This window comes from Acomys minous (genome assembly GCF_964271855.1).
Source record: "Acomys minous genome assembly, chromosome: 10".
Lineage (NCBI taxonomy): Eukaryota > Metazoa > Chordata > Mammalia > Rodentia > Muridae > Acomys > Acomys minous.
In genome coordinates this window covers 108,806,523-108,819,559 of record NC_140491.1, presented here as the reverse complement: position 1 = coordinate 108,819,559, position 13,037 = coordinate 108,806,523, and the positions used below count along the sequence as shown (strand labels likewise).

General features: G+C 45.3%; 1 long non-coding RNA gene across 1 annotated transcript in view; it reads right to left on the bottom strand.

Annotated features, from left to right (window-relative positions):
• LOC311607781 overlaps window positions 1-11,123 on the bottom strand; it is a 48,417-nt gene extending 37,294 nt beyond the window's left edge. Inside the window, exons 1-2 of the long non-coding RNA XR_014782743.1 lie at window positions 11,053-11,123; window positions 10,313-10,376 (exon numbers count right to left, since the gene is read on the bottom strand). This is a non-coding gene — a long non-coding RNA (uncharacterized lncRNA). The remainder of the gene's footprint in view (window positions 1-10,312; window positions 10,377-11,052) is intronic.
• Window positions 11,124-13,037: the final 1,914 nt, after the last annotated feature.

The following is a 13,037-nucleotide window of genomic DNA, read 5'->3' as shown; positions in this document are numbered from 1 at the left end:
ATGCCCACTCAGAGTTTAAAACATAAAAGAAGGGATTCCGAGGTGGCCCAGCAGGTTAGGGCACGTGCCACCAAGCCTGCTAAAGGGTTTGCCTAGGGACCCCACATAGTGGAACGAGAGAATGGACGGGCTCAAGTTACCCTCGGTCCTCACACGTGTACACGCATATGCACACCCACCTACCTACACTCACACCCATATGATTAGTAAATCGATGTAAAAAAATTTCAAAGACATGTAATTGAAGAATGATCCAGCAGCCCCTCCTCATCCCAAGGGTGGGCCTGAACTTGTTCTAACCACGCCTCCCACGGGAAGAACAACCAGATTCTGGTTTGCAGAGGTTTCAGCTTCCTGCAGTCAGAGCCAAGAAAAAAGGCACAAGTAGGTTATGCATCTGTGCTTAACACTGTCAGTGTTTTTTGAGATACACATAATGAACTCACGGAGCCTGTGGCAAGCAGTACACACAAGACCTGCACAAGTCCCAGGAAGACAGATCCCCGCGCTGAGATAGGGTAGTGGGCAGGCTCCACTCCTAGCCAAGAAGCTATCTGCAGTTAATCCTTGTTGGGAACTGGAAAATCAGTTTTCTCCACTGGAGTCTCACTGGGCTTATCAACCACTCTCCAGGACAGGCCCCACACTTAGGAGTAATTGGCCAACGTAAAACAGAGTTGTGTGTGTGTGTGTGTGTGTGTGTGTGTGTGTGTGTGTGTATGTGTGTGATGTATGTAGTTTTTGTTTTGATATGTTCTGGGGTTTTTTGTTTGTTTGTATTTACCTTTGTTGTTGTTGTTGTTGTTGTTCAATTGCTTGATTTGAGAGAGAAAGAGAGCGTGAAATTGGCTGAGTAAGGAAGTGGGGAGGGTCTGGGAGGAGTTGGAAGAGGAGAAATATGATCAAAATCTATTTTATTAAAACATTTTTAAAATAAGCACATGTAGACACACACAAAACCTTAGGACAAATCAGGAGCAACTCTCCTGGCCACATGCAGGGCACATGAGATTCTGTGGGACCTACAGGCTCCAGGCAGTTGACGTGGAACCAGAGATGCTGGGAATCCCTGGAGTTGTGCAATGTGGAAATGTTAGTTTGTCTTGAGAGCAAAGGGCCTGAGGTGTAGGTCCCAGTCTCTAATATTGCTACACAGGAACAACAGCTGTTCCTGCATTCTGTGGAGAACCCCGGACTTCTGCTGAGAAAGGGAACCCAGCCTGTGGAGATAGAAGAGATACCAGCTGTGGCTTTCTCTAAGTATGTGAGGCGATGACACAAAGTCAGGACAGGACACCCAAACAGGGCCTCAAGGCCTAAAACATTCTGCCGAGCACCTTGGAATAGTGAACTACCAATGACACATGGATGTCACAAATACACATTGGATTCCCACTTGTTGATGCCTACTCCTTTTGGGTAGCATAACTGTAGCCATTTTTATTTCAGGCCTACCACCCACATCTTCTCAGCTTGCTGCTGATACAGAGAAAAGCTCTCTATGAAAGGTCAAGTTGGCCAAAAACTAAGTTTATGGTCAGCATACTCTGTGGCTTTGCTACTCCTAGAAATGCCCCCAACAGAACGTGCTGGCACTAACCATAAGCTCCACTTGGGGCCAATCAAATTAAAGGTCAGCTAGAACTGCTTTGTCTAGTTGGCAAAAGTAACTTGAGTCAAAGATGACCACCCTGTTCCACTGCCCCCTCCCATCCCGAGAGCTAATTACAGTTTTTTGCCTTTATAAGCTGTCTCTAAAGAATGTTGGTTATCACAGTTTGGCTCCGAAGTCCACTCTGTGTCCCTAACCATGGTCAATATTGAGGTATCATGTTCAATAAACCATCCATATCTGACTGAGTGGTTTGTGTGCCTTCCTCTGGACCCTAAACCTACTGTACTGAGAAATAAACATTTGGCCCTTGTCCTCAATTCCCGGCACATGACGTCCAAAAATCCTTTGGGGTCTCCAAAATGATAAGACAGGTTTTTGTATGCTAATCAGAGTTCATGAGACACCCAAACAGGATCTGGCAGATCCCCAGAAGAGCCAAAACATAAAGAAAGGATTCAAACTTGCAGCCCACCAGGCAGTGGTAGCACACACCTTTAATCCCAACAATTGGGAGGCAGAGGCAGGCAGATCTCTGTGAGTTCAAGGCCATCCTGATCTTCAGAGTGAGTTCCAGGACAGCCAGAGCTGTTACACAGAGAAACCCTGTCTTGAAAAACCAAAAAATAAAATAAAATAAAATAAAATAAAATAATAAAACAAAAAAAGCAAACAAACTTGCAGCCTACTAGGCTTTTAGGAAATTAAGAGTGTTTGAAGACCAAGTTAGTAGCCAATGACAAAGGGTTTAATCAATAATGCTGATGTAATGAAACTTTTTTTAAAATTCCCAAAACAATAGGATTAGCAAAACACCCAGGCTAGTGAATGCACTGTGGTGCTGGTGGGGGCGGAACGCCATGTACCACCTCTTGTAATGTGTTCTACGTATCACTTTCAGTTGACTGTTCTCTGTGTAGCCCTGGCTGTCCTAGAACTTACTCTGCAGACCAGGTTGACCTCGAACTCACAGAGATCCACCTGCCTCTGTCTCCTGAACGCTGGGATTAAAGGCGTGTGCCACCACCACCCAGCTAGAGGACTGTTCATGAGTAATAAGCTGCAGTGGTAACAAGCCATCCTAAGCTCAGCGCCCCATTCTAACAAATCATTAACCCCAAGCAGAAAGTCATCAAAACCCTCGATTCTTTAGCTAACTGCTAGGAAGGAGAAAGAGCCTGGACTTGTGGTCTGAATGAGTGAGTATTATACCCGTGGGTTCTGTGCTAACGCTAGGTAGCAAGTGCTCATTGTAAATTAGAAGACACTTGGTTGGTATCCACTCAAAACTGGGGAGTTGATTATATAGAAAATCTCCACATATTTTGTGTCAGAGTGCTATAGGTAAAAACAGCTTGCATTTGATTTGTTTACACGGGCTGTGGAAATTCTGCATAGTAAATTAGCAAAGGAAGAAGCATTTTCTCAGGAGAGAATGCAGGAGGTGTGAACACGTTATTCCTATTACCGCTCCCGGGACAGCAGAGGCTATATCCCAAACTCCTTGACAAGTTGCCTAGACAAAAGCTGCTGGGTTTCATATGCCTGCCCCTGCCCCTGCCCCTGCCTCAGCCCCAGCCCCCGCCCCTCCCCCTGCCCCTCCCCCTCCCCATGCTCCTCCCCCTGCCCCTGCCCCTGCCCCTGCCTCTGCCTCAGCCCCCGCTCCCCCCCCCGCCCCTCCCCCTGCCCCTACCCCTACCCCTACCCCTCCCCTGCCCCTCCCCATGCTCCTGCCCCTCCCCCTGCCCCTCCCCATGCCCCTACCCCTCCCCATGCTCCTCCCCCTGCCCCTCCCCATGCCCCTCCCCCTGCCCCTGCCCCTCCCCATGCCCCTCCCCATGCCCCTGCCCCTCCCCCCCGCCCCTGCCTCTGCCTCAGCCCTAGCCCCTGACCTCACCCCAAGTCTGTTCTAGAGACTAGAAGTATGCACTGTAGAAGAGTGGGAGAAGAAAAAAGATGAAAGACAGAGAGAAATACAGTCAAGGAAGTATCATGGTGACTAATGACCTGAAGTGACAAAAGGCTTTCTGCAAGTGGATTGACTATCAACAGTTTGGATGTCCTGTCTAGAGTGCTGTAACCTTGGAACTGAAGAAGCTAATGATGCTGGGGAGACATGGTTCTTGAAATGCACAAAGATCCAAAGAAGGTCAAGAAAAGGTGGCTAAGTCGAGGCCATGGGAGGCTCTGCGGAGTGGAAGCCCACGTTCAGGCATCCAGGCTTTTGCTGCCTTCCTGTTTCTCAGGGCTGCGACACTGACCTCATTAGCTTCCATACTTGCCACTTCCCCAACCTCACACTCCATCATCTTATTGTTCCGTGCCCTGCTGAGCCAACACCAGCTCCAGAACCCTTTCCCAAACAGCCCTCCCTTCTTCTTCTAGGGCCGTACCCTCTTTATCCATAGGGCCATCCAAACTGCCTGCTCTCACTGTATCCAAAAGGTATGTGAATAAACCTAGGGTTATTATTGTTATTTTTGTAATAATAATATTATTATTAAGTATTGCCAAATAATAAGATCACACACCTCCCAAATAACCTGATCTGCAATTTAGCAAGCCCACACATGAGGGTGTTTTGGTATTACAACTAGTATACATACTGAGCAGAGTCATTTAAAATAAAGAAATGAGTGACTGCATATTATAATTTGTCATTGTTAAAGAATGAACGTGGCTGGATAAGCAGACGGGACAAACGCATGCGAGGCAATATCGACAGCATGCTGGCTAATCAAACACCCAATCATCTTACCTGCCACGAGCGAGAATTTGGCTAAACATTTTGATGACGTACAGAATAGCGTGCAGGGGTATTTGTTCCCAGGTAATTGGCAGGGGCTGGAGCTCATTAGATTAGCTCTCATCTGACATGCCAAATGATGCTCACAGCTGATTCGTTAGATCATCAGCAAGCGATTGTTTATCTCTTCCGTGAGCTGGGATGACAAATAAGCAATTTTAGCCAAAAGGGTTAAGGCCAATGCCAATCATTATTCACACTGCAATTTAACTGATTCTCCAGCAATCAATACCCATGCGTTCAAAATGCAATACAGCACTTTTTCCACACTGTAGGACCTTGATGTGAACACGCTGCCAGGATACAAACAAACAAACTCCTAAATAAAGCCAGGTCTCAACAGTAGTATTTATCATCTGATTTTAAGGGAGTGAAGAAGTCTGTAAAACCCACAGCATTCACATAGGGCACAACAGAACAGGTGCATTAGCAATCTCCTACCCAGATTATTGCACTAAAGCATAAGAAATAATGAAAGGTGGCAGCAGAGAAACGGCGGTGATGGTTTTAATGCCTCCACCGAGCTTCTCAGATTCATCAGGAAATCGGAGATAACGATGGACAAAGTAGCTCTAAATGGCTGCATTTTGCAGCTCATGCCCCATGAGCTTAGGAGTCACGGTCTTCATTCCTTCGTTTGGCGTTAAGATCTTGGGCGATCAATCAGGGAAAGGATTTGTCAGCACCGCAGTGCCTGCCTCAATTTGCCCTTGAGGCGGTTGGCTTTTTGTCCGGTAATAAACCCTACTTCCTTTTCTGACTTTCTCTCTTCTCACCCAAAACTTCTGACGATTTGGCAAGAGTCTAAGCTGTTGGGAAAGCACGTCCCTAAGTTGTATAAGAGACCAAGATACCAATAGTAGTAGGGAAAACTGCTAGAGAAAATGAGTAGTTTAAATCTCAGAACCTTGACTCAAAAACTCACCTTCGCCATGTCGCTTGCTAGCAGGAAGAATGCTCAGTCACAAGCCTTGCTTTCTCGCCCTCTGAGTACAGACTCCAACCCAGTGCATGCATCATTGGTTTTCATGCATACTTGTCCTTCCTTCTCTATGGGAACTGTGGTCTTTCCGCTGTTTCGTGGCTCATTTTGGTACATGGAATTCAGAGAGCAGAAACAGCCTCCTCACAGCTTACCTACGCTGATAAAATAGTCAAAGGAAAGAATCTGAGTCGCTGCCTAACACACAACTCTGGAGAGACTTCGTTACTCCGGTCCTTATGTTTTCACTGGCCTCTAAACCAAGATGATCAAAATTTGATTTAAAAAAAATGTTTAGTGAAGAACTATTCCTGTAATCATGGTGCTAATCAAAACCCCATGAGAAAATAGCTAATCTAGGTCCTTACAGCAACATGGGTAATTAATATAGTCATAATGTTGATTAAAGAGTAAACACCATGCCCAAGACTGGGGAGATGGCTCCGTGAGTGAAGTGCTTGCTGTGGGCAAGCATAAAGACCTCAGTTCAGGTCCCCAACACTCACATAATAAGCTGGGCCAGGGCTGCAGGCACCTGTAATTGCAACTCTGGGAGGCAGAAAGAGAAGCAGCTCCGGGCTTCATTGTACAACCAGCCTAGCAAATTACTGAGCTCTATTTTCTTTTCTTTTCTTTTTCTTTTTTTTTAATAGTTTTCAGATCTTTTTTCTTTTTCTTCTTTTTTTCCTTCTTTTCATATTTTATTAATTTATTCATATTACATCTCAATTGTTATCCCTAAATGTGTAGCCCAGGCTGGCCTCGAACTCGTGACCCTCCTGCCTCCACCTCCTTCAGCAAATCCTGCCGGCGTGTGCCACCACTACCGGCCTGAGCTCCATTTTCAATGAGAAATTCTGTCTCAAAAAATAAGGTGGAAAGATATTGAGGAAGGCACTTGAGTTATTGTCTAATAAAATCTCAATCATTTAATTTTACCAATAAAACCTCAGGAGCCAGGAGCAGGGGTAAAGGACTGCTAGCTAAGAGAGGCAGAGAAAGCACCCAGCTGACCTTCCTCCTCCTGCAATGTCCCAAGAACAAGCCCTCTCTCCCACGCCATCTCAAACAACCTCTCAAATTCAATATCACCCCCCTTCTACTCCTGTGCATCACTCTATCTGTCCTCCTCTCTTCCTCTTCCTCTCTATGGTTTCTTTCCTACTAACCCTATATTCACTTCCTGTCCTTTGGTTACTTGCTCTGCCTCTTGACCTACGGTTGACTTTATTTAATCCTGTTTACAACATTCAGGCAGAAAGCTTTGGAATTAAGAGCGTGTGCTAAGGCTGAGACACACCACAACTGGAAAACAAGTTTTCTCATTAAATAACACACTCTCAGGGTTCATAATGTGATCGAATATCCTGCAACACACACGCTGCCAACCTTTGGCTTATACACACAGGCACACACACACAGACATAAATATACATTGGTGCATGTACATATATACATGGCCACACCAGGAAAAAGAGGAGGAGGAGGAGGAGAAAGGGGGAGAAAGAGAGAAGAGGAGAGGAGAGGAAAGAAAAGCAAGACTCACCCTCAATTTCTCTCTCTCCGGAATCTTGTCAGTCCTGAATGACCAAGACTTAAAATGAATTGCTAACACCATGGGTGTATTAAAATTGTTGTGACGATCAGTCTCTGTGTGGAGAGGAGTTAAAGAGGGCGATGGGGGGATGAATCAAGAGCCATTCAAAGTTTCTAACTTAAGTGACTGTAGGTAGAGTTTGGAGACAGTCGGGGAAGGGGGAAAGGGGAGACAGGTTTGTATAAAGGCACTGAAATCAAGATGCCCATGTAGTATCAGTAGAAAGATCTAGAAAATAGTTAGGAATTCTGAGCTTAGAGTTCTGGAGGAGAGACAGGGACTGGAAAATAGCCCTGGAAATGGATGGTGCATCGTTAGCATTGGAGCCAGCAGGAGTGAACGAGGCCTTTCCAGACTGGAACAAAGAGAGATCACTTCAAACAGTAGAACCCAAAAGTAGCGCATTCAAAAGCCCTGCCACTGTTTTATTTTATTTCGTTGTCATTTCAAAATTACTTTAGGTATAACTTCATTTCTTTTAAATTTCATTATCTTTCTGTATACTCAAGATCATTTTATTTTAGTGCATATTCAGTGAAATTAAAAGAATGGATATTTTTTTCTGCTTTAAATAAATAAATAAATAAATAAATAAATGGTGGCACATGCACTTAATCCCAACTCTCAGGAGGAGAGCCAGGTGGATCTCTGAGTTCAAAGCCAGTGTGATCTCCATAGTAAGTTATGGGCTTACATGGGCTTAAATCTACATGGTGAGACCCTACCTCAAAAATAAATAAATAAATAAAATAAAGGGCTTGAGCAATGACTCAGCAGTTAAGAGTAATGGTTGATCTTCCAGAGGACCCAAGTTCAATTCCCAACACCCACACTGATGCTCACAACTGTCTGTAAGTCTAGGGGATCCAATGCCCTCTTCTGGCCTTCATGTACACGTCACACACATGGTACACAGACACATATGCAGACAAAGCACCTATACAGATGAAATACTAACATAATAATCAATATTGAATGAAATAAAATATTATCACACAGCCACTAGGATCATATTTAGATCTCCATAACCCATAAATAAAATAAAATAATCTTAAACCAACCAGGAAATGTGAAGTCATCCAGGGAGGCTGAAATGAGACAAGACAGGGCAGGTTGCAGAAGCCTCCTGGGTCATCCGGAGTGTGTGCATGTGTATAACTATCCGTGATGGTTAAATATGTATTTATACACAATATAATCTGACCCAAACTACCCCACGCTAACAAACATTCCCTTCCACTCCCCCCTGCAGCTTGTCCTTGCTACTTTGTGGGTTCTTCTTTCTTTCTTCCACCCTTCTCCACCCCTTTTCTTCTTCCCTTTCAACCTCCTAACACTAGATAAGAGAAAAAAGAATAGAGAGGAAAGAGATCCCTGTATAAGGTCAGGGACTGGGGAGGGGGCGGTATGATTGTTACACTACTTCCTGCTGACTAGTGAGCTTGAGTTCCAAGTCTGATTTTCGCCATCAGGATTTTCTCATTTCCTCTTCTTTTTGTTTTTTCTTTGTGCACAACTACATAACAAACATGGACCAACACCAACCAACAACCCACCATCTTCTCTCAGGGTCCTAATATTTATAGACTCTGAAAAGTCCCCAGAATTCCAAACTTCACGCAATTGCAGAAACTATCTGCACCTGGCAAAATCACGCCTCTGCTAGAGCACAAGGCAAATCACAGTCAGCTGCTTCGAAGCAGCCTCACTTCCCTACACCTGGGATTAAAATGAAAACAGATTCTTATAATATCTCTGTGCTTTTAAAGAAACCAAAATTCCAAAATTTTCACTACCCTCCTCTATAGAAAGCAGTTTTCCAAAACTGGGTTATCACAGTTTCATGTTTCCCCACGTCCAATAAGAAAACAAAGTAAAAACAATTAAGTTCAGAGAAAAGGAAGTTATTGAGAGCTTCAAAGATTTAATTTCCAAGAAATGAAGAAACCCTCTGTGACAGAACTCTACTAAAGCTGGCCCATGGGAGAAGGAAAACAGAGGGAGGGGCTTGCTTTGTTTTTATTTTTCCCAAACATATTATTTTTATTAATTATTTGGGAAATTCAGATAATGTACCCTATCATACTCATTTCCCAGTCTTCCCAGGTCCACCCTTCCACCCTTATACTCTCTTCCCCAACACACACACACACACACACACACACACACACACACACACACACACACACACGTCCAATTTGTGTTGCCCATATACTCACTGGAACATGGTAAAACTACCAGTGGCCAGCCCCTTAAGGAAAACTGAGTCCTTCCGCACCCCCACCCCCACCCCCACCCCCACCAGAAACCATCAACTGTGAAGAGCTACACTTTAGCATCTTTATCACTCTCTTCAATAGCTTCATTGCTGGGCTGGTTTTGGGGTTTGATTGTTGTTGTTGTTGTTGTTTGGAGGGGGTGGCACAAGAAGCCTTCAATGTTTCTCGTTCTCATTTATAAGTTTGCAGTCATCGACACCACCGCAAAAGAAGCTTTCCTGCCCACAGCAGCCAGCAGCAGCACACAGAGATGATGGACCTCCGTATGGTTTCCAGTGGAAGCCCAAATCACGGACATCAACATCGTTTCCAGCAGCAGTACAGATCGCGGAAGTCTCTCGAAGAAACTTAACCCGGAAAATGAACCATTCTTCAACTCAGATATCTTGTTGCTCAGAGTCTGGGCGACAGTGTGGTTTGGCCATCTGTGGGGGAGCAGGACCTGCAAGAGGTCCAGGCTGCCGTACCCCACCTTGCCCTCAGCGGGCACAGCTACCGTCTAAGAACCCCAGACACAACCCTCATGTTTGTAGTGGGCAACAGATGGGGTGAGGTAGGCCCTGGAGGGGCTCAGGCCTGCCAGCAGCGGCAGCCGGAGGACTGGCGCTGCTCAGAAACAACATGCTGGTTTTTTTTTTTTTCAGTGTGGCTGAACTCCGTGCCTGACGCTGCTGTTCTGTGTCTGGCTCCACTTCGATCTGCATGTGCAGCTCTATTCCACCATCTTTTTCATGGAATTCTGTTTTCATGAGTGTACTTACCGTCTGTTGGGGGGAAAACCAGAGGGTTTCTTTGAAATATATATGATTAGGAGCCTGGAGACATGGGTCAGCAGTTAAGAGCATGAGCTATTCTTCCAGAGGACCCAGGTTCTATCCCCAGAACTCACTTGACAGTTCACAACCATGTGGAATCTGATGCTTCTTATGCCCTCCCTGGGCATTTCATACAAGTAGTGCACAGACATGCATGCAGGCAAAATACCCGTACATATAAAATTATATATATATATTAGGTAGGGCTTGATAGTACATACCTTTTCTCCCAGCACTCAGGAGGCAAAAGAGTGTTCCGTATGACAAGTTATAGGCTAGCCAGACCTACAAAGTGAGATCCTATCTCAAAATAAATAAATAATTGGGGCTAGGAATCTAGCTGAGTTGGCAGAACCCTTGCTTAGCATGCACAAGGCACTGAGCTCCTTCCGTAGAACCACATAAGATGGCTTTCATGATGAACATATGTGATCTCAGCATTCCAGAGGCTCCATGAGACCCATGTCATTTAAAAAAACTGATTTGATTGAGTAATTTAAATATTTATTTATTTTTAAGTGTATGAGTGCTCTATCTGCATGTACACCTGCACTCTGGAAGAGGCCATCCGATCACATTATAGATGGTTGTGGGCCACCATGTGGTTGCTGGGAATTGAACTCAGGACCTCTGGAAGAGCAGACAGGGTTCTTAGCCACTGAGCCATCTCTCCAGCCCCTGATTGAGTAATCTAAAGAAGTGTAAGGGACCAAAAGCAAGAGATGTGAAAGGGTGAGAGCTAGCTGCTCATCAGAGGACAGTGAGCATGTTACAGAAATAAAGATGTGTAGGAGCATGGACCTGTACTGTACACACTCAGAAAGCAAAATAAGAATGTGTGGGTATCTTAGTTGGAGTTCCTATTGCTGTGTTTAAAAAAACAAAAAAACAAAAAAAAAAAACACCACCATGACCAAAAGCAACCTGGGGAGGAATGAGTTTACTTCAGCCTGCAACTTACAGTCCATCCCATCGGGAAGTCAAGGCAGGAACTGAAGCACCGGCCCTGAAGGAGGGCTTCTCAATGACATGGTCCTCGGCTCGCTCATTCGGCTTTCTTATACACCTCTGGGATTACCTACACCAGGGTGGCACCGACCACAATGCCCTGGGCCCTCCCATGCCAATCCCTCATTAAGAAAATGTGTCACAGGCTTGCCCACAGGCTAATCCAGTGAGGGCTTTCTCCTCCATGGAGGCTCCCTCTTCCTAAATGACTTCTGCTTGTGTCAAGTTAACGTCAAATTAGCCAGCACTGTAGGTTTGTCATACAAACAGAAGCAGTGTGTCTGTGGGGCCTTTACAAAAATGCCTAATGGGTTGTCAGCCTTGTGTTAAAGATGGGATTGGTAAGGGAACCTACCTCTGATTATCTCCTCCTAGGCTTTGCTGTAACCCAGTCTTTGCTTAATTGCCCATTCACCAGGAGCCTTTTGAGTACAAAGTGAATTTCTCAAGTGTCTTAGTAAGATGGAGAGAGTACACAGAGAGTGGACACAGAAATTAGTTTCTTGAGTGGCCGCCTTCATTGTAAATTGTTAAGCTGGAATTCTGATTTATACATACAATGTAAGTAGAGTCATCATAATCATTTATTAAAGCCAACATATGGCTAATATTTGATTACTCCCCTCTTCTCTCCACAGCTGGACAGGGCGCAGTGGTTGGAACTGTATGTTCCAGAGCTCACACAGAACAAATGGCAATCCTTTAGCAGTGGTTCTCAACCTTCCTCACGCTGTGATCCTGTAGTAGATTTCCTCCCCCAACCATAAGATTAGGTTGCTGCTACTTCAGAGCTGTAATTTTGCTACTGTTATGAGTTATAATGTGAATATCTGATATGCATCACATATCTGATATGAGATCCCCAAAGGGATCACAAGGCACAGGTTGAGAACTGCTGCTTTAAGGGGATATTTTAGGAGCATAGAGAATGAAATAGCCAAGGAAAACATCCAGTGACTTGTCAGTCTGTGGGTTTTAGACAAAGAAAGGGACCCGGATACGAAGTCAAAGAAGAAGAATATAGAGTGAGTAGACAGGATAGATGATAAGAGAAAAACCTAGAACGCAGTCCAGAGCCGATGCGGAGTGCGCTCCCGGGCCCTTCCTGTAAGTTACCTGGAGCTTGGGCCACAAGGAAGAAAAGCTCAGGAAGGACCGCATCAGCGCAAGTGCCAGGCGCCCTGCTGAAGTCTGTCATCTCTCACTGGTTACAAGGACCCCAAAATGTAAACCCTCTTACTCCTCACCAAGGAGGTGAGAAGAGTAGGGTCCAGGGTAGCTAAGGCAGAGCCAAGGTTCACAATGAAGTCACCTGCCCTGCTTCAGTCAGGAAGCTGCCCCTCCACACAAAGAACTTCCGGTTCACTGACAGAGACAAAGCAACAAACCAGAGGAGCTGAGAACGAGTGCTGGGATGGGACAGACCCAGACAAGTCCTCCCCAGGGAGACACACGGATGCTGCGGGTTAATAAACATTTCAGTGCGTGCGAGACTTGGAAGGGAAGGAAACCCATTAAGAGCATGTGATTGCTCCCTACAGTTCTGGGCAGCCCACCCCCAAAATGGAGACCGGATCTTAGGATTAGGCTTCAGCATCCCCTTTGGGCAGGAACTCTAGCTTGCTTAAAGCATGTTAGACAAAGCTCAAAACAGGAGTCCCCAGGAAGCAGCTACAAACTCATAAACAAGGCTTTTGAGCTCAGGATAGAAACAAACACAAGCAAAAGTAAACATCTTCCATTCGAACGGAGTTTGCAAACAAAATGTTCAAAGCCCCTAAAGAAAACATTCTGGGGGCTGGAGAGATGGCTCAGTAGTTAAGAGCGCTTGTTGCTCTTGGCGAGGACCCCAGTTCAGTTCCCAGCATCCACAAGATGGCTCACAACCATCTGTAACCCCAATTCCAGGGAATCCAACGCCCTCTCCTGGCCTCCAAA